The following is a 9,294-nucleotide window of genomic DNA, read 5'->3' on the forward strand; positions in this document are numbered from 1 at the left end:
GCAAATCGCAATCCGCCTGTTTTTCATTAACCGTGTGACACAGCATGGCGGACAGAGTCCGATTCAGCCGTTCAACCATGCCATCCATCTGCGGGTGGTAGGGAGATGTCCGGATCTTTTTAGTTCCCAGAGCTGCGCACACCTCCCCCAACAACTTAGAAGAAAAATTTCGGCCCTGATCCGTGAGGAGCCTCTCCGGCGCCCCCTTGTCCATAACGTACCCGAATAGAAAGACGTCCGTAATGGACGCCGCCGACTGGTCGGGCAAAGGCCAGGCCATCGGCCAGCGGGAGAGGTACTCCACCCCAACTAGCAAGTATTTATTCCCCTTAGCGGATGGCGGGAAGGGTCCCAAAATATCTTACGTCACCAGCTCATTAACTCGAGACACTTGAATAGACTGTATTGGCGGCACATATGGGTGTTTAGGCGGCTTCCACTGGGCACATTCGGGACACACGCAAACGTGCCCGACGACATCCGTCGTCATGCCGTGCCAAAAGTAATCTCGCTGCAACGTCAATAGGGTCTTCTGCACCCCCAGATGTAACAGCGTGTCGCAATGCAGAGTCCTAATCAATTTGTACCGCAAGGATGCCGGTACAACAAGACGCCAGCGTTCCTGTAACCCTTCCCTCCACATCAGCAGTCCGTCACGGAGAGCGGTTCCCGGCGTTCCCCCGGAACCCGGTCCCCCACTCTCCTTCGCAGCCCGACTCCGCAGGGTCCCCAATGAATCGTCCAGTATTTGTTCACGAATCCATACAGCCCGTGGAAGGTTAAAAATCCCATCGGCCGGTCCCGGCCACATTGGAGCCTCAGGCACCTCGACCGCCAACGCAACAGGCCGAGGGGGCTGCTGAATCGGTGCACACCTATGCGTCCCTGATGCGCACGCGCAAGGGGATCGCTGCGGCAACCTAGAGAGCGCATCCGCATTCGCGTGATGCACCCCCTTCCGATGTTGAATTTGGAAGGAAAACTCCTGCAGCGTGTCCAACCATCGCGCCAAACGGCCGGATGGTGGGTCCACCTTCAGGGCATACTGCAAAGCCGCATGATCCGTGCGCACAATAAACAAACGGCCGTAAAGATACGGTCGAAATTGGCGAAGAAAATAGACAATAGCCAAAAGTTCCCGGCGAGTGACGCAGTAGCGGGTTTCGGCGGGGGACAAAACCCAGCTACCGTACGCCACCACGCGCTCCACACCGCCTTTGGACTGTGACAACACGGCCCCAATGCCCGTGTCACTCGCGTCCGTATCCAGAATGAAGGGGCGATCAAAATCTGGATAGTCCAACGTCGGCGCCGTAGCCAACCGATCGCACAGGCCTTTAAACGCCGCCTCCTCCGGTGGTCCCCAATCAAATTTCCATCCTTTACCCGTAAGGAAGTGCAGAGGCCTCGCGATCGTTGCGAAATTGGGAACAAACCTACGATAATATGAGGCAAACCCCAAAAAACGACGCACATCCCCCACCGTGGCCGGGGTTGGCCAGTCACAGACGCACGCCATCTTCTCCGGATCCGTGGCAACCCCGTCTGCACTAACTATGTGTCCCAAATAGCGCACGGACCGTTGCAGTAGGTGACATTTCTTAGGTTAAAATTTCAGATTGGCGGAGCGCATCCTGGCGAACACCGCCTCCAACCTCAGTAAATGTTCGTCAAATGTGCGGCTGAAGACGATAATATCGTCTAAATATATCAGACATGTCTCCCACTGCAACCCCGTTAATACCAGTTTCATCAACCTCTGAAATGTGGCAGGGGCAGCATTTAAACCCATCGGAAGACAATTAAATTGAAATAACCCCTGCGGCATACGGAAAGCGGACTTTTCCCGCGAGGACTCATCGAGGGGAAGCTGCCAGAATCCCGAAGAGAGATCCAGCATCGAAAAGAACTTCACCCCCGACAAGGCATCGAGGGAATCGTCCATACGCGGCAGGGGGTATGCATCTGCCACGGACATTTTATTTAATTTCCGAAAATCAACGCAAAATCGCAATTTCCCGTCTTTCTTTTTAACCAAGACAACAGGCGTGCCCCATGGGCTGTTAGATGGAGATATTATGTCCGCAGCCAACATGTCATCCACTGCCCCTCGAACATGATCTCGCTCCGCTGGACTCATCCGATGCGAGTTCAACCGAATAGGAGCAGCGTCCCCTGTGTCAATATGATGGGAAAGCAGGGAGGTGCGTCCCAAGTCCAGATCGTCGGAGCTAAACACGTCGGAATAACTCAACAATAGCTTGCGAAGCGTGGAACGTTGTTCCCCGGAAAGGGAAGAATTTTCCCCGCACAATTCGGCGATCCAGCGATTATCTGGGGCCGCAAGGCCCGAAACACCGGCAACCATCTCCCGGTGGCCCAGATAATCCTGGGCCGTAAACGCCGTAGTGGCATGTGCCACAACCGTTCCAGCCGGCACACACACATTTTTTGTACTCCCATTAAGCACCTGCAAAAATGGCTGTTGGTCCGGCCGGACAATAGTCTGCGCCCCGACGAGCGCCGATCTGCCCGTTATGGTAGCGGACGGCGATAACAAAACCCCAGTTGCTCCCTCCTGACCAGGCACAGGTTTCCGATATCGCAAAGGGATAAGCATCTGTGAGCCAGGTGGAATATCAACAGATACCTCGGACAGCACCTGCACCTGGCCGACCAGAGCAGGTCGCCCCCAGCGCGACGGCAGAAGTGTAATTTTTCGACCCCCCAGTAATTCAATCCAGTTTTGATTAACTCTAATTAGAATGGGCATTTTGGCCAGAAAATCAGTTCCCAACAAACACGGAACCGCAAGGAACCTCGAGATTAACACAATTCCCGAGGCCGACACTCCCCCGATAGATATATTGGCGTCCACCTGGCCCACAATGCCCATACTTCCCCCGTTCGCCGCAACGCAGGAATCGTAAACCGGACGCACGGCCTCTGGTGGGATGCCCAACAGATGGAAAATTACATCCGATATAATGGTCGCGGACGCACCGGAGTCCACTAAAATGCGCACGTCAACCTCCTGTATAGAACCCGGTACAGTAGACGACCCAGTAGCGGCCGCGACAACCCGCCGTGCTAATTTACGCCACTGCGTTACCGAGCGACATGGCCCAGTCGATGGCCTCCCGTTATTAGCAACACCCGGATCGCGCGGCAATGGTGATGAATCAAGCCTTGCCGGGTGTCTGGTGCGCACCGACTTGCCTGTCCAGGAGGGTCCTTCCGCAGCACGTCTGCTGTCGAGGCCTCCTGCTGAGGCGGTCCTGGGATACGGGCCCAGCAGTCCCTGGCGTAATGGCCCTTACGACCGCAGTGGAAGCACTCGATGTCGTTACGCTGCACCGCAGGCCCCCCATCCCGATGCTCCCGCGTCGGTGGCGCAGATCGCGGCCCTGGTCCACCGCGGGCCGACCATTGCGCAAAGGCAACTGTTAGCTCTTGCGGGCCCCCCCCATCAGGAACGTACACCGCCTTCTTGGGATCCCAACCCACTGCACCTCCTTCGACGATGGGCCCCCCCGTCCATGCTGTGACTTGCTTCCAGCGGTGTAGATTAAACTGGGCATCCAGACACTTCGCGGCCGCCCGGGATGTCAGCTTCTCATGGCCACACACCGGCATAGGGATCCCCAAATCCCTGGACAGCTCGAGCATCTTGCCCAAAATCAGGGGTTCGAGTAGGTCAGGCTCCGTCTCCGGGTATGCGGCCATGGCTAACTCCAAGACAGCATCCCTGTATGCCACCGGCGACTTTTCGGGTGCCCGCTGGCGTTGAACGAACCGGCGGTGAGCATCATCTGGCGGCTCGTACGCATCCGCCATCTCGTCAAAAACTCCTCTCAGCGTCTTCTTTTTCTCAGCCTTGATAGAACGGAAGAATCGTACCGACTCGTCATCGAGAAGAGTTGGCAGAACTTCCAGGGCCTCTGCGTCAGTCCACCTGGCGGAGCGCACTGCTGCCAAAAATTTGCAGGCGAAAGCACTCCAGTCGCCACCGATGGAGAATTCTTTAGCAGTTGTCAAGTGACGGCTGCGACTCCTTGCTACGCCGTCCTCCGCAGGCGACTCGTCACGTGGCATATTCAAGATGGCGTCGCACCGCAACGTGTCAAAAATGGCGGCCCCCCGCCGCGGAGGGAGCAAGATGGTGGCTTCCCGCTGTTCCTCCCCTGCCACGCCCAAGATGGCGTCTTCGTGCCGCGTGGCAGATGGCGCTGGCAGTGCAGGCAAGACCGTGGCCTGCCGATCACCCCCGGGCCTCCCCGACGCCATCGCTGGCGTGACGAGGTCGCACAGTTGCGCCAGTACGGTTTTCAAGGTCTCCAGCTGTGCCGCCATCTGCCTCCATCGTAAGTCCGCGTCCTCCGGCGCGGACGGGTCCACCGACGCGGCGACATCTTGAACTCCCGGACCCGTACTCGTTCCCGCTCGGATCTCTTCCTCCATCGCAGGCAGGTCCACTGCCTGAGGAAGGTCGTCGTCGTCGGATGATGTAGCAGACGATGGTGCAGGAATATTCTTTCTTCTGAGCTGTTTTGACATGCCGTTTCACTTCTGACACCAGTGTAATAAAGGACTCTTTCACTGTGTCTGTCTCCGTTGTCCTTTATTTGGGTTCTTACAACTTTGCCCCACACGGCCCTCACTCAGAGCCTTTCTCCACCTTCCACTTGGCAGCCCTTCTGCTGCCGTCGCTCACGTAGCCTTTTCTCCTCGCTCCCGATGCAGCTCCGCTGCTGGCTTCCCTCTCAGCCTCTCCGCCCTTAGGCAGTCTCTCGGCTGCTCTCTCTGCAGCCCCACTGCTGCTCTCCGTCTTCCCCGTGCCCGGACACCGCTGGCCGACGGTGCCGAGTCCCGTTCTGTGGCGATCACGCCACTCTCCACTCTCTGTCCCACGTGGCCTCCTCCCGTCTTTATTCTTACACTCTCCCCCCTCCTCTTCCAGTTCCCGCCCTTAAGAGCTTTCCCTTCTCCCCCACGTGACCTAACCCCTCCCCCCGTTACGTCATATCCGTGAGGCCGTTTACGCCCGCATTACACATGTGCTGGAGTATTACCACATGATATCAAAATATTAATGCAAGGATGAGAACCTAAAACACATTCCTGCGGAGGGAGCTGGTAGGAACGTTGGGTTGCTTGGTCAATGGCCAGGGTCAACGGCGGCATGGTGTATTTCGCAAATATGCCCGACTGTGAGGGCGGGCACAAGCCGGCGTGAGTAGGTTAAACGTTGAGTTTTATAAGGGCACCACGGGGTGACCAGCCCCACCCCACCCAGCCCCACCCTCCCCACCGTCCCCACCCAGCCCCTCCCTACCCAGCCCCTCCCTCCCCACCCAGCCCCTCCCTGCACGACGGACGGACACAATAATCCCCTGTGGGCTGGTGTAACCAGGAGGTTCCTACCAGTAAGATATGAATTACTTCCAACATGTATTTATTAAAATGTTTTAATTGAATTAGAACAATCAAACATAGAACAATTGTTAAGTTAAATAAATAAAGTTATAAGAATAAAAAAAACAGCCTTTGTGATTTGCTAATCGCATTGTTTCAAATTGCGTTTTTGATTTGAAATCGATTAATCGTTCAGCCCTAGTTTCCAATAGAGCAAATTCAATATCTGCAACGCGCCCTATTCGACGGCAATGGCTAAGGCTTCGGAAGGCAGCGTGGATGGCGCCGCCGAGGCGAATTCAAACTGAATGCGAGGAGCGGAAGGAGAAAAAAATATTTTTGGGTGTGCTCTCAAAAAAACAAACAAGCCACCATAGTGGTCACGGCCGGGCGGACCTTCGAGTCGACAGAGTTCCACTTCCAGACCGCCGCGGAGGCTGCAGACTCCTGCTATGTGTGTGTGTGGGGGGGGGGGGGGGGGGGGGTCGCAACGCGGCAGCAGGTGAACGTCAGTGTTATGCCACAGCAGCGAAGCCGCTCCGTCGGCGCCATGCCTGCAACACCACCACGAGAAGGCGTCCGGGCCGACACTGCTTCCCCCCCACAACCCCCCATATGAACACACACACCGCCATGTAGGACCTCGAGGGAAGTCACCTGGCCTCCAGGTTTTCACCCAGGGGCCCTCCTCGTGGGAACTTCCCCCACGGTTTCCTGGGGCCAGGGAATTGGCCGAGGCTTCCCCGAAGTTAAATGTCACTGCAGCGCCGTGAATTAGCGAGCACAGGTCACGGCCAGGCCATCTGGTTACACCAGCCCACAGGGGATTATTGTGTCCATCCGTCTGTCGTACAGGGAGGGGCTGGGTGGGGAGGGAGGAGCAGACAAAGGTGGTCGGGCGTGGTGTTGGACACCCACCCCTTCGTGTGTCATGCCGGCCTTCATAGGTGCTCGCTAACAGAACTTGCCCCAACAGTCTGTTAAGGCTATATGGGGGATCTTTGTCTTTAGTGCGCGCAATAAGAGGCTGGAGCGGACGCGTGGCACACAGTCGGGCATATTTGCGGAATACACCATGCCGCCGTTGACCCTGGCCATTGACCGAGCAACCCCACGTTCCTACCAGCTCCCTCCGCAGGAATGTGTTATATGTGTAGTGACATCTCTGGATGTCACCATGTTGTGGGTGCAGTACCGGCCCTAGAGGGGCACGGTGTGCGTTGAGTAACATCGCTGGATGGCACCATGCTGTAAGCGCAGTGCCGACCCTACAGGACACGGTGTGTGGGTGCCGACCTAAGGGGAAGGTCATATGAGGCCATGGTACTCTGGTTGACCCGGGAGGCCACATGACCGGTTAAGATAACAGGGGGGCCCCCAAGAGGGGGCTAGGGAGCTCACATGATTGGGACCCAGGTCCTTCCCGATGGTTCTAAAAGGGGGATGTAGCCAAGGGTGGAGCCGGCCACACCACAGAGAATATAAGCCGAGGTCCGAGAGGGATCGGGGTTGTTCATCCCGGGAAAGAGACCCTTCGTCTATGATCTCTGTATTACGAGTCTTCCAGCACGTGGACCCGGGCAGTATGCTGTTGGTCCCGGGTCCGTAGTTAACAGTTACGTGGTAACTAGTGTAGTTAGCCGAGTGGTCACCACCCTAGGTTGTTATTGTGATAAGGGGAGAGTTTGCCCTGTGTGTTGGAACTAATGCAGGCGTGCAACAGGCGCCAGGTTGAAGGGAGATTGAGGCGATAACGGCGGAAGCCACCGGCATGAGGCGACAGGAGGTCGCCAGATTAATTAGAGACGAGTTAATGAGAAGAGGGATAAATACGGGAGCGTGTGAGGAGAGAGTTGAGTTGGTCGGAGTGAAGACAAGACGAACGACAAGAGAAGTCCAAGGCTCCGCTTTCCACACCTCGCCCTCTCCAGCGGTGATGGCTGTGTTGGGTATATGCCCCTTTTTCAAAAATTTATATTAAGAATAATTCTGCCAATAATATATTTTTTAATAGACACGGGGGAAACTTGGTAGCAAACAAAGGAAAAGAAAAACCTGTTTCCCCGCTTCCACGGGCAGATGCACATACACCTCGCTACAACAGGCCAGAGAGCATGAAAGAGACAGCCATAAAATGTCACAAACCCTCCCCGAATTGCACACAAGAGAAAAGGGGGGGGGGGGAAATTGCAAAAGGGTGTTAAAACCATACCCACACTACAAAAGGCCCCCTCACAATACAAACAATAGGCGCCACAACAATATATAATTATATTCTTAACGGCTAAAAGTTCAAATTGGCAACGAGGGTTTTGAGCCATATTAGTTCAACAAAGTTACCAACTTAGCCATGAAGATTAAGCAAACATTATCTATCCTCACTCCAATTGAAAACCAGACTACAGTCTGCACCAGGGGGTCGTGAGTCTGTGATGCCGCCGCCACGAAGCCGTTCGGCAGGCGCCCCACCCCCGACCTCGCCACCACCAAGCAACGGAGCCAACCCCCTCGTCCCCCTCACCTCACCTCACATGAACACACCCGCACGCATTCCCCCCCCCCCCCCATAGAGCTGGAAGGGAAGGTCACCTGATCGACCGGTTTTTATCCGAGAAACCCTTATCGGGATTAACTCTCACGGTTTCCGGCGATCAGGGAATTGGACGACCTCCCCCGACACTACTTTGCACCATGGTGCTGCGACTGGCCTTAAGATGGTATGGCCGTGGCGAGGGGCATTCGGCCACCGCGGTTGAAGCGCATCCCCCACACACACCACCCACGTGTCGACGGGGCAAGCAGGGGAGGGACGGGACAGCATGAATAGCGGGACCGCAGGGGCTCTTGCGCATAGTCATGGAGGGTTGGGATAATTACGCTTGAGCGCGCAGGCACCATTGTTAGGGGGGGTAAGGGATTAATTAGGATTTACGCCGCGCACGCCGCACATTGATTAGCATATCAAAAGCGCCCGGAACCGCCGTGCGCGTGCTAGGGGGCGCGAGCCAATTGTTAAGGAAAAACTCAGAGCCGCATCCCTTTGATGTAGGGAGGATAAATAGGGGGCGCAAAGGGGAAATCGCTCTCTTACTCCAGCGCCAGAGGACCAGACCCAGCTCCAGCCAGCGACCCGGACGTCCGTGAGACGCACCGAGGTACGCTGTTAGCACAGGGATCAGCGGACCGCCGTGGACACTTAACGGTGAGTAAGGAGGTAAAAGTAGGGTCATAACCGATAAATAGGGAATAGGTACAGGTTTTGTGGAATAGGCCAGCCTCGTCGACTCACTGATTTAACATTAATTACCAGGTAGCAGATAATAAATCATTAATAGCGAATCGTGGCCTCGTGTGATCTCGTGAGCGGTGTGAACGCGTGTAGTGCTGCGGCTCGCCTCGGGGGAGCGCTGCGCAGAGCGGCGCGAGAGTGGGTGTCGCGTGTGGAGCTGCGGGTGTGCGCGTGTGTTCACTCCGTGTGTGATACAGGTGCGCGATCATAACGCGAGTATTCAGTGGTGAGTGAGTTCCGCGGGGAGCTGTGTGCGTGAGTGCGCATACGTTTGTTACGTGTCGGATACGGGTGCGCATTGGTAACGTGGTTATTCGACGTGGAGCCGAGTGCCGCACAGGGCTATAGACGGGCACACGCTCGCAGCGTGCGAGAGCTGTATGTAGCGGTGTAAAGAGGGGGAGTATGGCGTTTGATTGATGATGCTGTGCGCACGTATGCTCGCAGCGTGGGAGCGCGGCGCGAGGCTGTAACAGTAGGGGCGTCGCGTTCGAATGCCGGCGAAACCGTAGCGGGTAATAGGGCGGTGCGGCAACGCAACCGGAATAGGGGATGCGTGAGGGAGAGACCCCGGGGGCCAACGGCTCCCA

This window comes from Lethenteron reissneri, chromosome 54, assembly GCF_015708825.2.
Source record: "Lethenteron reissneri isolate LAM-NWPU_2019-01 chromosome 54, ASM1570882v1, whole genome shotgun sequence".
Lineage (NCBI taxonomy): Eukaryota > Metazoa > Chordata > Hyperoartia > Petromyzontiformes > Petromyzontidae > Lethenteron > Lethenteron reissneri.